Consider the following 18,196-nt stretch of genomic DNA (forward strand, 5'->3'; position numbering starts at 1 on the left):
GGGGGGCATAAACTTAGTTCCACAGGGTAAGTCCTCTCCAGATTCCAGATCCCAGAGGAGGAGGCTGAAACCCTGAGAGAAGAGGGTGTAGTCAGATCCAGTAAGTGGGGCCCAGTTGATCCCTTTCGGGGAGAGGAGCCAGGACTCCACATTCTTGACAGATGATAAATGATGGCTGGGTAGGCTGGTTTACATCCATTTTAAGTATCTCTTCTTGTTCTCTGATAACTCTGGGGTGAAGAAGGTGGAAAGATTTTGTTTATTCAATGTGGAGGATATTGGCATTTATGTTAGTACATGAAATCTGTCTATAATTTTCCTCGGTTGTCACGTATTGGAATCAAGGTCATCACAGCCTCATAAAACGAGTTTGGGAGAATTCTTTCTTTTATTATTCTCTGGAACAGTTTGTATAAGACAGAGCTTTTGTGTTCCTTGAAGGTTTAGTAAAAGTTGTCTATAAAACTGTCTGAGTCTGATGGTGTTGATGTTGGGGTTTGTGGGAAGGCAAGCGTTATGGAAAGGTGGGGTAGTGAGATGAATTTTTTTAACTCACTCAATTTGATTTATTTAATAGATACTCAGTTTATCTATTTTTCTTAGATCTGTACGATAATTTACCAGTTTTTTTTTTGTAAAATTTTTCATCACATCCTAGTTTTCAAATTTACCAGCATAAAACTATTCCTAAAGTTCTGTAAAGATTGGAAAAATTCTCCACTGTACCTGTAGTTATATCCCGTTACAATTTTTTTTCCTTCTCTAGTTTTGTCATGAATTTGACTATTTTATTAGCCTTTCAATGAATAAGCTTTGAATTTGTTGGTTTTCTCTATTATATCTTGATTTTTAATGCTATTTCTTTCCTACAACCTTCTTAGAGTATCTTAAGTTCACATTTAGCGTGTAGGTTTCCATATGTGTATATGTTTGCCAATGTATATATCCCTGTAAATACAGTTGCAGTTGCTTTCTGCAAATTTTATGTGCTATTATTTCAGCCTCTTTCTTTTAATTTAGTTTTTATTTCTGACAACTGGGGATTTCTCTTTCTTGTGAGCTCTCTTGTATATTTTAAATGCTTTTCTGTTGGTAATATTTTATTTGTGCAAAAAGAGACTCCACTTTAGGTCAGTATACTGTGTTACCGGAATTGGAAGACACATATACTTCTTGGAGCTGATAATGATGTTTTGTTTTTTACTAAGATGGGAGAAGTAGTACAACACCATAATATTGAAATTTCTTAAAATTAAAAATAAGATCTATAAGTCAAAGAGTAGAAATGAGTGAGTTTATAGGCAGGGATATGTATATATTTTCTTAAGATTGTTCTAAATAATAAGTCAAGTTGATGGTAGTACTTTATTCTTCTATAAACTGGGAATGAGAAAGTCTTTAACACTTTGTTGTCTGAGGGTAAAGTCAAAGTAGTAGGGAAAACACTTCAAAAAGTAGGCACAGTGTTAGCACTCAGCATCATGCTAGTGCTCAGATGTGCAGTCATGCCTGACTTTTTTGCAACTCTTTGCAACCCCAGGTTCCTTTGTCCATGGGATTCTCCAGGCAAGAATACTGGAGGGGCTTGCCATTTCCTTCTTCAGGGGATCTTCCCGACCCAAGGATCAAATCTGCAACTCTTATGTCTCCTGCACTGGCAGGCAGATGCTTTACCGCTGAGCCACCTGGAACCCAGCATAGGACAGTTCTAACTCCCAAGTGTTTGGAGTCAGATGTTATGGGATGTCTGTGAATGTATTACGTAGACCTTTCAGCACTGCATACACATCACTATTATTTTAAATACTTGTTTAATATGAAAACTATTTGGGCTTCCCTGGTGACTGAGAAGGTAAAGAATCTGCTTGCAACACAGAAGATGGGTTCCCTGGAGAAAGGAATGGCTACCCACTCCAGTATTCTTGCCTGGAGAATTCCATGGACAGAGGAGCCTGGTGGGCTACAGTCCATGATAGATTGCAAAGAGTCAGACATGACTGAACAGCCAACATTTTCATACTTTCAGTTAAAATTAGCACATTTATAATATATGCTCAGTAAATCAAATATTAAGTTAGGTGACATCAAAGAGTAAATACCTTTGAATGTATTCTAGTAGAAGAGAATGAAGAGTTTAGTGAGTGAAAGGCAGCTATGAAGTTTCAACCTTATCACTTCTACCTAAATATTGTTTCAAGGTGCCACTTTTTAAAGACTCTACCAGACCCTTCTCTGTATGTGCTTTCTGGTATTCGATTTATTTTCTTTTTAGCTATTACATCAAACAATTTTTCATTGGAAATAGGCAGGATATAAATGATTCATTAAAGTTTTTAATAAAACCCAATATATATACATAGAATAAGAGAAGGTGGATTTCAAAATATTTTATTTTTTGGTAAATTTATTTATTTTAGTTGGAGGCTAATTACTTTACAATATTGTAGTTTTTGGCATACATTCACATGAATCAGCCATGGGTGTACAGGTGTCCCCCATCCTGAACCCCCCTCCCACCTCCCTCTCCATCCCATCCTTCAGGGTCTTAAATTGAGAAATATGTTATCAGATGTTAGGTGTTTTAACCATATTTGAAATCACAAATATCTTTGCTTCTTGAATTCAAAGTTTCATTGATAAAGCACCTTAAAACTGAATTTCTTTCACATGGGTGATCCAGTTATGATAGATAATTGGTCCTTTTTGATGCTTAGAGTTTATTCTCTCCAGAGTAAGATGTGAACTTATCATTTCCAAAATAGTTATACATTGGTAACTTTTTTTACACTGGTGATTTTTTTCCTTGACAGTAGTTCACAAAAAATCATATATATAGAATAAAATTAAATATCTTTCTATTTGTTCTACTCTGTTCCTATATCTGGGACCACATTATTAAGGACTTCAGATGGTATTTCTTATGGCTTCATAGCTTTTATAAAAGATATACAAAGTACATTATTATTTATTATTTTATTTTTATATTTTTCTGGCCATGCTGCACAGCATGTGAGATCTAGTTCCTTGACCAGGAATAGAACCCACACCCCTTGGGTTGGAAGCATGGTCTTAACCATTGGACCACCAGGGAAGTTTCCAAAGAACATTTTTATTGTACTCAACATAAAAATATGTTTGCACACGTAGACTAGTAGTGGCTCCCCACCATCCCTTAGACTCAGATACTGTCTCCATGAGCCTCCTTCCTGAAATCCACGTCCCAGGTGGCCTCTCTACATGGGTTTTCAGGTGCTCAAGCCCTCAGGTTACTGCCATAGACTTCTCACTTCAGTTATCTGCTCACACACAGTTCTCTTTGTCCACATTTTACCTTTGCTCTGCTTTTTTCTATTTATGTCTTTGTAATATTCAACTAAACAGGGGACCCCAATTTTTCTTCTCTTCCATAAATCCTGTCACCTCTCTGCCTCTCCAACAGCATCCTCCTTACAAATGAATTAAAAGATGTGATTTTGGTTAATAATATAATGATCAACTAGATTTTCTTACAGCTTTGTTGATTAGATGATTTCAAAGCAATATAAAATTTCTATTCCAGAAAATTCCCTTGATCATTTCTGTCCACGTAGACACCAGCTTCCTGATACATTTTTCTGTCCTCTCTCCACCCCTTTCCCGCCATCAAAACCCTCTAGCACCTCTCCAAAACTCTTTCCCCTCTGTAGTGCAGAGCCCATCCACCATTCTCCTGCATGCATCCTCGACTGAGCTCCCAATCTCTTTGTACTTTTCCAAAAACACATTCATGTGCTCAGCCCAATGTCTGTTAAGAGTTAAGCTATTTCTCTTTTCCTGACCAATCTCTTCCAGGGCCAAGAGCCAGAGTGAAGGGTTATTGCCTCCACAATATGAATTGTGCCATCTTTCCTTCAGTGAAGCAAATGCTCTCTCCCAAACTGGGAGATGGGCCCAAAGTGGATGTTCCTTCTGGAATAGTGTCTGCAGATGGTCAGTGCCATATATTTATGAGAGTTATTATCTTACTAATTGAAGTGATACTTCCTGATTTTTCATCCTAATCCTAGGTTTTATACACACACACACACACACACACACACACACACACACGATTCTGCAAATGTATAAGTGTCATAATCATAGCTTCATAACTTTCATGATCAGTACAGTTTTGGCCTCTTCTTTCTTTCCTGCCTGATTGTGAGAAGTGATAGAGTTACCATTATGACATGTATGCAGGAGTTTCCTAGCAACCACAGCAGCAAGGAAAAACCTGATAAACTTCCTCAACAGAGTAGAGGAAATGCACCCATTCCTCAAGAGTTTTCTAGCCATTACTCACAAAAATAACTTGCAGTCAGATATAGTTATGTTATTGACAATAGTTTTACAAGAAATTTAGTGTGGTTTTCATACAGCAGATGCTTTACTGAAACCCTCATGAAAACCAATGGCATGGTATCATAGTGCATCTTGGTGAGAAGCATTCTGCTGTGTCTCAGGGAATTGGTTCAAAAAGCCCTCTAGTTATACCAACTATATTCAGATTCAGTGCCACTGAGGCATTACTCTCTCATAGAAGTTATTGGGTTCTGCAGCCTCCTTCTATTCACTGGGCTTCCCTGGTAGCTCAGATGGTAAAGTGTCTGCCTACAATGCGGGAGACCCAGGTTCGATCCCTGGGTTGGGAAGATCCCCTGGAGAAGGGAATGGCAACCCACTCCAGTACTCTTGCCTGGAAAATCCCATGGACTGAGGAGCCTGGTAGGCTACAGTCCATGGGGTCGCAAAGAGTCGGACAGGACTGAGCGACTTCACTTCTTCTATTCATTAGAACAAACACTTGACTTTGACGTATATTCAACTCATGTCTATTTTACAGGGTTGACATCTTTGGGCAGTGAGATGATTCAGCCCAACAAATTCAATGCTAGAATTCCAGGATTCTGGGGACAGTGTCATACTGATATGACAGGTACTTGGTTAGAAGTTCTGATAGCCAAACTTGCAAAACCCAACATGCATATTTCCCTAGCATCATTTTATAAACTTAGATGTTCTTTAGGGTTCCTGAACAAACTAAGGCCTCAGTCAGTTCACTTCAGTCACTCAGTCATGTCCTACTCTTTCTGATGCCATGGTCTGCAGCACACCAGGCTTCCCTGTCCATCACCAACTCCTGAAGTTTACACAAACTCATGTCCATTGAGTTGGTGATGCCATCCAACCATCTCATCCTCTGTCATCCCCTTCTCCTCCTGCCCTCAATCGTTCTCAGCATCAGGGTCTTTCCAATTAGTCAGTTCTTCACATCAGGTGGCCAAAGTATTGGAGTTTCAGTTTTAGCATCAGTCCTTCCAATGAATATTCAGGACTGATTTCCTTTAGGATGGACTGGCTGGATCTCCTTGCAGTCCAAGGGACTTCCAAGAGTCTTCTCGAACACCACAGCTCAAAAGCATCAATTCTTCTTTGCTCAGCTTTCTTCACAGTCCAACTCTCACATCCATACATGACTACCGGAAAAACCATAGCTTTGACTAGATGGACCTTTGTAGGCAAACTGATTACGTGGATCATAGCCTTGTCTAACTCAATGAAACTATGAGCCATGCCATGTAGGGGCACCCAAGATGGATAGGTCATGGTGGAGAGTTCTGTCAAAACATGGTCCACTGGAGAAGGGAATGACAAACCACTTCAGTATTCTTGCCTTGAGAACCCCATGAACAATATGAAAATCTCAGGCCTGGAGAACACTTAAATGGATGTAGCAGGAGCTACTCAGCTGGTGGGATTAGTCCTGTCAGCCATGTCTGTATTTGTGTGGCCCAGTGATGGTGGAGCTCTGTTTCTGCATAGCTCCAGGCTGAGCTCAAGTGCACAGTCAGCTAGCTCGGTGGGCCGGTTCGGAGCCTCACCGGCTGGTGAGCTCCTGGTGGGAGCAGGCTGCCTCAACGCTTACACAGCTGTGAGACTCCTCATGTTCTTGGGCTGGCTCGTCACATGTGTGGCTTCAAAACGTTCAAACCTCAGCCCTCAAATAGTCTTTTGTTCCGCTTTCGTGCTTTGTATGTTTGACTCAGTAGCTCTGTTTATTTTCTTAAGATATTTCCTCTGGGTTTGTGTTTCTTGGCATGGCTTGGCTATGGTTTTTCTAAATGCAATCCTCTTCAGACCCCTCTGCCATGCACAGTGCCACACCCCGAGAAGGACAGCAAGCTGTTTAGGTGACTTCTGTGTCAGGAGGCTGGGAGGGAGCTCGGGACCATGGTGCCACCTCTTCTTCACCTGGAGGCTGAGGGCTCATAGGATTGCCGTGTAGGGCCTGGGTTTCTATCACTTATGGTCCAAGTGATGTACCCAAACCAAAGAAATCCCATAATCTCATCTTCCAATCAAACCTGAATACCACTGATATCAGCAGTACTGCTTTTCTGACTTTACAAGTTTCTTGACCTCATCTTTGGGGTTCTGCAACTGGGAAACCTTTAAAAGAAATACTTCAATTATAAAGACAAAAAGTAAGCCAGGCAGAAGGAAAATTTCTCGGCAGCAGCCCCAAAAGAGCCTCAGGCTTTCTTTACATAGATCTACCAAGTGTTTTTTCTCTCCCTGCGGAAAGACATAAAGCCATTTCCCCAAGATTGTCAACATTCCAATGCAACTAGTCCTGCGGGTTCCCTGTGTGCAAATAGCCATGGCCCTTCCCTAGAGCGGAGCTCCAGGCTGGAAGCTCTTTGGCTCCCTGAGCATCCCCTTCAAAGAGGAAAATACCAGGCCCTCCTGAACCAACAAAGAGGCATGTTTGACTAGTGGTGATGAAATGTCTTCTATAAACACTCCCTACCTTACCCACCTCCCGTTTTTCAGGACTGATTCACCACTGAAATATTTGTGTCATCCGAGTTCAAGCGCATGAAACCAAAACCTTCGGTGTCGGCAGTTCTCAAGTACCATAGAAAGCTTCACAGACTTCACCAGCTAGGGAGGTAATTAAATAAGCCAAAGAGAGCTGCTGGTCTGCAGCAGGACTGCCAGGACTACACATGAGATCTCGGCCTTTTTGGGCCAGCTCAGCAGTGCTTGCAGGTATCCCTGTTGCATGGCGAATCCCCGCCTGCCCTCCAAATTTCCTGGCCTTGTTTAGCCAGAATACAAATCTCCAGTACAAGAAGGAACTGGACTTTTCACTGCCTAAAGTGTTCTACCATCAGCTGACTATGAAATCTCCATTCAAAATGCTCTCCCTCAGAACTTGGGACCCTAACTCAAGCTTATTTTTATACACTTACATGGGGACAGGGTTTTTAATATACATTTTCAGAATAAGGAAGGCTGTGAAGGGACTAGACCAATTATTTCCTTGAGAAAAGAAGAAGGAAACAATATTAGAAATCCTAAAACAGCCAATGTATCTATATACTGGAGAGAGTATTTTTCAGCAGCAAGACTGTCAGTATAATTTAATAGTCCCCTGCTTATAAGCAAACCCAAATGTTTCTGAGCCAGGTCCCCTGGGGGTACCTAGTCATTGGGAAAAATGTTCTCCTGAAAGTCATAGTTCAAACTTCAGGAATAGAAGGAAGAGGGGTTACAGTCTCTTTCCTCAGAACTGTGACTTTTATTTCCCTTTGAATACTCTGTTAGATATAATCATAATTATATACTGTAATGTCTTGTCTATAACCAAGACAGTCTAATACACATTCAAGTTCTCTGTAGTACAATCGTAGTCTATTATTTTCATTATGATAGTACTGAATGTAACTGATCAGGTGTGCGATGCGCTGTTATTTTCCTGTGGGTTGTATGCAGCACACACACTACTGTGTGGAAATAAAAGCTAGTGTTTTACTGGCCACATTTTCAGGATTTTAACTAGGGTAATATAAAAGAAAAACGTGATATATCAAAATTAAGTTTAATGACAACTGATGGCATAAAGTTTGTTTCTCTAACTTAGAATGTTAAACTTTAGTAACTGAGTGTGCATGGTGATTCTCTAAGAGTGAGTTTCGGTGTACTACATTGCCCAAATTTATTTTACAAAGTTGCTTTTATTTCTTTTGCTTAGGCACATCTCTTGAAATACTGAGCTATGGAACATAGTCCAGTAAATTTGGGGTTAAGCAGTATTTCCTGTGATATAGCTAAGTGAACTCAGCCAATATAATTTAAACTAGAAGGTGTTAGAAGATCCATAGAAGAAAGCCGTTTATTATATTCTTTATGGCTATTAAGTACTGTTTTAAAAACAATATCTGAAGAAAATTCAATTTTATATGGACTATCTGAAAAGCAAGCAAGCAAGCTAAAATGAACAAAGTCCAGCTATGGAACAGAACATGGTTTTATTGGGTTTAACATTGTTTGACTGTGGCGCTTGTCATATTATGCTCTTTGGATCAGAAATGCTTGTGCAGCCCACCTGGGAAGCTGATCACCTGATCACCAAATATAAACTTACATTTATAAGAAATTCTGGTCTGAATTACAAAGGGCTAATTTACCACAGGGCCTTTGAAAAAAATGACTTATTTATTAGATGGCACTAACCTGTTGTGGAAACTTAAAACTTCCTACCTCCTCCAAGTTTGAGCCCATATTCCCTCTTTCAGACTTTTCGATCCTTATCTCAGATGCTCTGAATTCGTAAGGGAAGTCGGTTCCCAGAGCTGCAATGTGAACTCAGTATAAAGAGACAAGCCCTCCTTCTCAAGTATTTCTGTCCCCTTTGCAGTTCTAATCACACCTCCTCAAGTTACCATTAAATTAGTCAAGCAGCTAGCATGATTTTGCTACCCAGAACAAGGCAGCTTGTCCCTCGTTGAGTTGAAGGGCAGCCTCTGGGCTGCTTTTAATCTGATTGTTTAAATTCAATTGAATCTGCCCAGTAAATATTTTTGTTCAGCTGCAGAAATGTGTAAATCAACTAAGTACTTCATAATCTATGTATACAGTTAACCAAGCTCATGCTGACCAGTGCCCTGGGACTTGACATAAGCTTGCTTTTGCTGGCCAATCACCACAGTTACCCAGAAGGAAAAGCAAATCATACGAGAGTGATAACAACAACGAAAAAAAACCCTCCAATATCTCATCCCAGTAGCAACTACCACCCTTTGGATATTTTCAATGTGCTGGTAATTTTTCATTGTTCTTATTGTACTTGGCATTATTATCCCCATTGTACAGACACCTTAAGTGAGGTACAGAGAGATTGAGTGATGTGCCCGAGGCCTCCCACCTACTGGTTGGTGAAGCCAGCACTTAAACCCATTTATTCTGAAGGCCAATACTTGGTAGTTTGGTTTCATCAGGTCTTAGTTGCAGCATGCAGGGTCTTGTTTTTTAAAAAATAATTTTATGTATTTATTTATTTTGGCTATATTGAGTCTTTTTTGTGGCTCCCAGGCTTTCCCTAGTTTACAGCAAGTGGGGGCTACTCTTCTCTGTGGTGGTCTGGCTCTCGTTGTGGCGGCTTCTGCTGTTGCACAGGCTCTCTGGTGTGTGGGCTTCAGGAGTTGTAGGGCATGGGCTCAGTTGCTCCACAGCATGGGGAATCTTCCCTGATCAGGGACTGAACCCGTGGCCCCTGCACTGGCAGGCAGATTCTTATTCACTCTACCTCCAGAAAAGTCCTCGGCATGTAGAATCTTAATTGTGGCATGGGAACTGTCAGTTGTGGCGTGGTATGTGGGATCTAGCTCTCTGACCAGGGATCAAACCCAGAACCCCTGTACTAGGAGCACAAAGTCTTAGTGACTGGACTGCCAAGGAAGTCCCAAGAGTCAGTACCTCTCTTCTTGCTATTAAAGTGACCCACATAACTTTAACCTTTTCAGTTTTATAGCCTTAGAGCCTGGATTTGACTATGGTTTTAGCTAAGACCTTTTTTTTTAATGCCAAGCATCTCAAACTCAAAATCCAATTAGATCTTTCAAATTTCCTCTAAAATTCCTATGAAGACACAATAGAAGATGAAATCTCATACCTCTACCAACAATTAGGATGAATATTCATATTCATACTTTGACTAATATTCATCCAAAACTGGGAGTCACTTCCACAACCTTGAGACTATAATTCTGTTTGGGGAAACTCATGTGGCCCTGATCATGCAATTCTCCTAAGAATGGTAGAAACCTGCTCCCACTAAATCAAGGAGGAATTATATTTCCCTCTTCCACCATCTGCCAATCAATTCAGAATTATCAAATTTTTAGGAGGACTCGGGGCTCCTTTGCTTTAGAGGATTTTATTTTTTTTCTTTTCAGTTTTAGTGGGATATAAGGAATGGCAATCCACTCCAGTATCCTTGCCTGGAGAATTCCATGGACAGAGGAGAGGAGCCTGGTGAGCTATATAGTCCATGGGGTCTCTCACATGACTGAGCAACTAACACTCTCACTACGCTTTCACAATTTTCAGACTGTGCTGCGTAATTTTAAAGTGTATAACAAAGTGACTTGAAAAATATATTGCAAAATAATTACGTTGGTAAGTTTAGTTAATGTCCATCATCTTATATATATATATATATACACAGACACCAAAAAATAATAGAAAACAATACATTTTTTTTCTTTTGATCAGAACTCTTAGGATCTACTCTCTTAAAAGCTCCCAAATATATTGTAGCACACTCATGTTTCATATCACCTCCAAGGTTAGTGTTTGGGGGAAAAAAAATGCATGATTCTAGCTGAATCGTTTGCTGCCTCCAAAAAATGGCTTAGCCCCCAGCAGGTCTAGTCTTTTCCTAGTCATAAGCTGTCAAAACATCCTAATACAAAGAAAATAATAAAAACATGACTAATATGATGTGATCCTTAAAAAAATCCACAATATATGTAGTAATAATTATTCATCTTTATTCAATGATATAATATTGAATATATGAAGAAAATAAATTAGAATGCAAATAAAAATGGAAGTGCAAAGGGACACATGTAATCTATAAACTAGATAATCAAAACATTCTTTCAATAAATTCCAAAACATACAAAAGACATTTTAAAGGCTAATTCTCAGACCGTGCAATAAAGCTGTAGTGATTATTTTCCTACAATTATTTAACTAAAATGATTTTTTTCAATAAAAACAAAAATAACCACTTATCAGATAATAATTTAAAACAATTTTGGGAAATAAAGAAATTTAGATTATTACATACCACCTTGGGGAGCCCTCTAAGTGTGAGGCTTAGATCTTTAGCCTTAGGGAGAATCTCTGCAGCTGTGATATCTTCCTGTTCGTGGGTCACCTACTTGATCGTGTAGTCCCTGACTACAGTTGTCTCTGCTTCTCCTATCCACATTAGTGTGGTTCCTCCTATATACTCTCAGTTGTGAAAAAAAAAAAAAAAAACAAAATCCTCTGCTAGTCTTCAGGTGATTCTCACCAATAATTGCAATTTTGCTGTTCCCATGGGAGGGGCTAAGTGTGGGGTCCTCTTCATCTGTCTTTTAATATTCTCACAAAAGCTCTCATATTGCTATGGACAAAATTGTTTTAAAATTAAAAAAATAATAATAAATTTATTTATTTAATTTTGGTAGTGCTGGATCTTTGTTGCTGTGTGGACTTTTCTCTCTCTAGTTGCAGTGAGCAGGGTCTACTCTCTAGTGCTCAGGCTTCTCATTGTGGTGGTTTCTCTTGTTGGGCTTCCCCGGTAGATCCACTGGTAAAGAATTCACCTGCAATGCAGGAGACCCCAGTTCGATTCCTGGGTTGGGAAGATCCCCTGGAGAGGGGAATTGCTACCCACTCCAGTAGTCTGGCCTGGAGAATTCCATGGACAGAGGAACCTGGAAGGCTACAGTTCATGGGGTCAGAAAAAGTCGGACACAACTGAGCAACTTTTGCCTTCTCATGTTGCAGAGCACGGGTCCTAGAACTCAAGGGTTGCAATAGTTGCAGTTCCTGGCCTCTAGAGCACAGGCTCAGTAGTTGTGGCTCACTGGCTTAGTTGCTCCATGGCAAGTGGGAATCTTCCTGGATCAAGGATCGAACCCCTAACTCCTGCATTGGCAGGAGGATTCTTTACCATTGAGCCACCAAGGGAATCCCAAGATTGTTTACTGCAGCTTCTTTCTTTTCAATAAGAAATTTGAAAAACAATTGTCTATCGGAACATTTGGATCACCTTGCTTTTTTCCACCAAATTTTTAGAAAAAAATTCACCAGAATTTTTTGGATGTATTAAAGGAATTGTATGGAATCAGTGGATTCAGTTTACAGAGAATTGACTTGTATATTTTATTGACTTTTCTTATCTATGGACACAGTATACCTTTATCATTTATTTCTCAATATTTGTAAAACCTGTTTTGTTTTGTCCTTTGAATTGTGGGCTATTTAGAATTACTTTTTTAAAAAAATTGCAGATTTATGGGACTTTGAGGAGCATATTTTGTCATTTCTGACTTTATTAAATTTTAATCAGAGATAATGGCTATGTTTTATAAATTGTTTGATACGGTATTAGCTTTGTACTGCCACATAACATTATCTCAAACTTAAAGACTTAACATTATTAGCCATTTAGCTCAGAAATCTCGGTACTCAGGTTCTCACAGTGTGGCAACCACTGTGATAGCTGAGTAGAGGAACCAAGATAGAATATGCTTCTGAGCTCATTCTTCTTTCTGGTAGCTTTCACTTCCTTGTTAGGTGTAGGATTGAGGTTCCCATTTCTTTGCCAGCTCTCAGCTCCTGGAGTCCACCTGTATTCCAAGTCTTGTTACTCTCTCCATCTTCAAATCCAGTGACAGAAAATCTCTTTAGAATCAAATTTTTCTCATGCTTTGAATCTCTGACTTTGTCTCTATACTCTAGACTCAGATTTAAAGGGCTCATTGAATTAAGTTAAATCCAAATGGACAATTTCCCTCTCTTATCGCATCACCAACTCAATGGACATGAATTTGTGCTACCTCCACGTGATAGTGAAGGACAAAGGAACTTGGCATGCTGAGTCCATGCGGTTGCAAAGAGCTGGACGTGACTGAGCTGCTGAATGACCAAAACAACAGAAAGATCAACTGATTTGAGATGTTAATCCTATCTGTAAAATCCTCTTACAACATCAGTATTTGAATAACCAGGAGAAGCAATGTGTATGCCAGAAGTCAGGTTCTTGGGAACCACTGTAAAATTCTGCCTACCACTGATGCCTGCTAAGTATGTGTGCTTTAAACGAACATATATTATTGTTTGGGGGTGTTCAGTATTCTCTATCTCTCTATTTAACCAAACTTACTAATTAAGCTGTTCAGATTCTTCATATTTTCTATATCTTTACTAAGTGTATAGGCTTCAATGCATCCAGAACAATGTTAATCAATAGCCTGACATTTGTGAAAGTTGTGTAATTCTAGTAGTGAAATTTAAAACTTAGAAAAGTAGGGTCATTTAAGATTCCATCATCCCTAAGAGGGACTTTTTTTTCATCCTACATACATTTCACTTTGTCTAGGATAGAGGCTTTCTAGGAGGTGCTAGTGGTAAAGAATCCACCACCAATACAGGAGACACAAGAGGCATGGGTTCGATTCTTGGATCAGGAAGATCTCTTGGAATAAGAAATGGCATCCCACTCCATTCTTCTTAAGGGGAAAATTCCACAGATGGAGAAGCCTGGCAGCTACAGTCCATGGGGTCCCAAAGAGTGGGGCATGACTGAGCAGCTGAGCACATCACATTCTGGTCTTGGGCTTCCCTGGTGGCTCAGACAGTAAAGAATCTGCCTGCAGTGCAGGAGACTTGGGTTTGATCATCCCTGGGTCAGGAAGATCCCCTGGAGAAGGGAATGGCTGCCTACTCCAGGAGTCTGGCCTGGAGAATTCCATGGACAGAGGAGCCTGGCAGGCTACAGTCCACGGGGTCGCAGAGTCCCACACAACTGAGCAACTAGCACTAACACTTAGGATGGTTCTGTTTATGCCTATTGTTCCAGCATAAATCTCACTCCTACTGCCAAGATGCCAGTCCATGCTCTTGGAGAAAATGCCCAGTCCTTGAAGTCATCCTAAAACAGTGCCTTAAAACTACAAAGAGTTGGCCATTTCACATATGCTTGTTATTGATGTGAGCAATATGGAGTTGATTGGGGGTACTGCATACCCTAGAACTCCTTTTGGGTATCTTGGCTACATTTCAGTATCACGTTTGCACAAACCTTTATATCTGAGTAATTGAATGATAGTGACATCAACTTGATTCTTTGACCTGACCCTACAGGCATCTTTGTTGACTGTATTTGAATCATGTTGTATTTGAATCACTCAGCTCAGCCTTGGCAATGCTCCCACATTTTCTACTATGTGTTGTTCTAAAACTTAATAATGCTATTTTTGACAAGATTCCTGACTATGTAGATCATTAAGACTCATGGCTACCACTCAAAGAACATTGGCATAAAATGCAAAATACATTTCACACTTTATTTACTTCTTATATTAACAGTATAAGTATTTCCTCTCTGTTTATAAACAAAGAAATTGAGACAGTATCTTTTCCCAGATATATATCATGAACTATCCAATGCTTCCTTCATCTACGGCTAATACATGAAAGTACAACTTAGGCTTACTATGGTAAGAAGCTAGATTATCAAAAGAACAATGATCAGTTTGGGTTGAACCTATACAAAATCCAAGGCTTTAAATTATTTATTGTAAACATAATTTCTGAGCAAGGAAACCACTTAACCTGCTTTGGGAACTTGGAATTCTAAGATCTAAATGACAAATTTCCTGATGTCACAAGCCTAACAGTTTTGTGGGAGAGACAATTTTCAAAGACAAATATTGCAATATTTGGGGAAAAGTGACTTGCATGATGTTTGGCGTACAGATGGCATTAAAATATACATTATTTGAATAAATAAAACAAGGCATGCATGACAAAAGGAGCAAATGAAAGTACCATGCAAAGACCAAGGGAAGCATAGAGGAAAGAACTTCCTGCTTGGGAAGTTGGCAAAGGAGTCACTGAAGTGGTTACACTGAAACTGACTCCTGGAGCAAATGTGTGAGTTTTTATGTGAGGGCAAGAGAGGGCATTCAGAGCAGATGGAATAGCTTGGCAAGTGTATCAGCTATACTAAAAACAAAAACCATGACGTGTTCAGGAAGTGGGTTCAGTGATCTGGAAAGGGTTTCAGAATTTCATGGGCAGTGTCTTATTTGTGTGAGGAGAAATATTAGCCTTGATAGCATTGCTGTTCATGACTCAAGTTGATTCATTTTGCAAAAAGTACAGTGTTAATATCGCAGACCAACTTCTGAGTGCTTGTGGGTTGGGAATTGGAAGAGACCAGGGCTGAGATGGATGGAGGGAGTCTGACGCCATAAACCCAATTCTTCTGAGACTTTCACAAGATTTAGGCATTAAAGCTACTTGTCTTTGACTGAGAACAGCCTCCTCTCTAGGAAGCATTCTCTTTGCCTACTATGTTCCAGTGAACAACAATGTCAAACTCAGACCGTGGGGGCCACTCTTCCCTAACCACTCTGGTCTTAGGAAGGTCAGAGTCTGGTAACTACTGTGTTCTCAGAGATTCTTTAATATGAACTCTTCAAGGACTGTGTAAGAGTCCCTCTGGCTGCAGCATTCCTCTGAGGGAAAGAAAAGGGGCCACAGAGCTGCAATCCCATATCTAACAGAAGAAGTTTCTGGAATGGTGCTGTGTGGGAAGATTTGTTTCTGTGGAGGAGCCTTGTGAAAGGACACACAGACCAAACAAACAAAAAAGCTACAGATATGAATACACTTTCTGACACTTTTCTTTTCCTGAAAGATGAAGATTGATTTGGAGAACCTAAAGATATTACAATTAAATTCTTGTCCCTATAATAACAAGGGTGAGAAAAACCATTAAAGTTCTGTGTGTGTGTGGGTGTGTGTGTGTGTGGGGGTGTGTGTGTGTGGGTGTGTGTGTGGTATCTGGCTACTGTACTTTAACAATAATTCCTCTTGACATTATACAAGGTCAGCAAGTCACCTCAAGACCACCCTGCTTGAAGATTTGCTCTCCACACAGAGCTGTATGGACTCTCTCAGCTGAGAAATGTCACCCAGCACCTTTCATATTTATGGTGACGCATAAACAGGAAACCAGTTCTGTCCATGACACTGGAACTTTTTCATATCTCAAATCCTTTCATGAAAATGAAAAAAAAAAAAAGCATACACCAAACAAAACAAAAGAATTTAGCTGCCTTATGCTTTCTGGGCCAAAATAAATATTGCCAAATTAGTAAGGCATACTGAACAAATTAAGCGCTAAATGCAAATTTATCGACTGAAATCCAATGGCAGACTCACCAAAGAGCGAACAGTGGTGGAGTACAGCCCTGTAAGTAGGTGTTTGTGTTGGCGAGCCTCTGCAGAGAGGCATGGGAACAGTAATATAAAAAAGAGAGCATTTCTGTTACACCCAAGATGAACAGTTTGTTTTAGAAAGTTCAAGTAAACAGTGTCTAACATATATTCACTGAATTCAGAACTTCAGTTGCTACCAAGAGGGAGATGGAAAAAAAAAAATCTGGCAAAATTTCTTTTAAAAAAATTTCATTTGGAAATGTTCAAGTCAGCCTGATAAATCACTGGATGAGATGGAGATATTCTTACTCATCTCTGAGCCATGAATAAGCCCCATCAGTACTTCACCAAGGCAAACAAGAGATTTTCCCAAAAGGTTATTCAAAACCTTACAAAACAAGAAGATTTATCTTAATGATTTCTAATGTCCCCAGTGGAACATATATGATGTATCCATTTAAGTTATGGGCATCGTTTTATGAAGTCCAAGTTTAAAAAGTTGCATAGGTATTGCTTTAGTTCAGTGACTGATTTGGAGGTGGGAGGGTTGGGGTAGAGAGTGGGTATGTTTGTAACTGCTTCATTGTTTTCCTCCTGACCATGGACTCAATGACCTCTCTTCTTTGGTCAGTTTCTCTCATCCCCTTTAATATGAAACATCCTAAGAGTCATAATTTCTGTTTGCCTTGGATGTTACCTCCTCTTTAGCAAAAAGACCCCATGATCTGCGTACAATGCCTTTGTCTCTTCTTTGACACTAGACAGTGGAAGAAACTGGGAAACAGGAAAGTCATCTTACCATATACTATGCATTGTGAATAGGGTGAGAATACCATAGTGTGCCAAGCCTGGATGGATATTTAGAAAGCTTTACTTTATAGATGGAAATCTTAGAGGCCCAGAGAGAGGTTGTAACCTGCCCAAAATAACATATGAATCAGTGCCATAGAAATGAAATTTAAAATATCAGATATGCTTTATCTGCCGAGTCTTATACACATCAGTCTCCCTCCTCCATAATTATTACCTAGAGGTCTTTAAAAATAGGTAATATTCTCATTATGCACCTGGCAGCTCAGAGTTACAGCACAGAGTTAAATAACTCCTTCTCTATGTCATTCTCTTGCCCAATAAAATTCAGCGGGCTTCCACTGGTTTGAGGAGCTCAAGAAGCATGGGTTCGGAGGCTGAGGGTGATCTTGACCTTGGTTGGCCAAAACAAAGGACAAGTTGAAAATCAGCTTATGCCAGGAAGTTGGTGAGAGGATTACAAAGCAGAAATTGGCCCAGCTATGACCCCCAAAGAAAGGGAAATGTATTAATATTTAGTGGGTGGAAATGAAGATGGCTTTTAAATTATTTTCCCCTAGATTGAGCCTCTTGATGAAAGTGAAAGAGGAGAGTGGAAAAGTTGGCTTAAAGCTCAACATTCAGAAAACAAAGATCATGGCATCCAACCCCATCACTTCATGGCAAACAGATGAGAAAACAGTGGAAACAGTGGCTGACTTTATTTTGAGGGGCTTCAAAATCACTGTAGATGGTGACTGCAGCCATGAAATTAAAAGCTGCTTACTCAGTGGAAGGAAAGTTATGACCAACCTAGACAGCATATTCAAAAGCAGAGACATTTCTTTGCCAACAAAGGTCCATCTAGTCAAGGCTATAGTTTTTCCAGTAGTCATGTAAGGATGGATGTAAGAGTTGAACTATAAAGAAAGCTGAGCACCAAAGAATTGATGCTTTTGAACTGTGGTGTTGGAGAAGACTCTTGAGAGTCCCTTGAGCTCAAGGAGATCCTACCAGTCCATCCTAAAGGAAATCAGTCCTGGGTATTCATTGGAAGTACTGATGTTGAAGCTGAAACTCCAATACTTTGGCCACC

The sequence above is a fragment of the Oryx dammah genome, unplaced genomic scaffold (assembly GCF_014754425.2).
Source record: "Oryx dammah isolate SB20612 unplaced genomic scaffold, SCBI_Odam_1.1 HiC_scaffold_25, whole genome shotgun sequence".
Taxonomy (NCBI): domain Eukaryota; kingdom Metazoa; phylum Chordata; class Mammalia; order Artiodactyla; family Bovidae; genus Oryx; species Oryx dammah.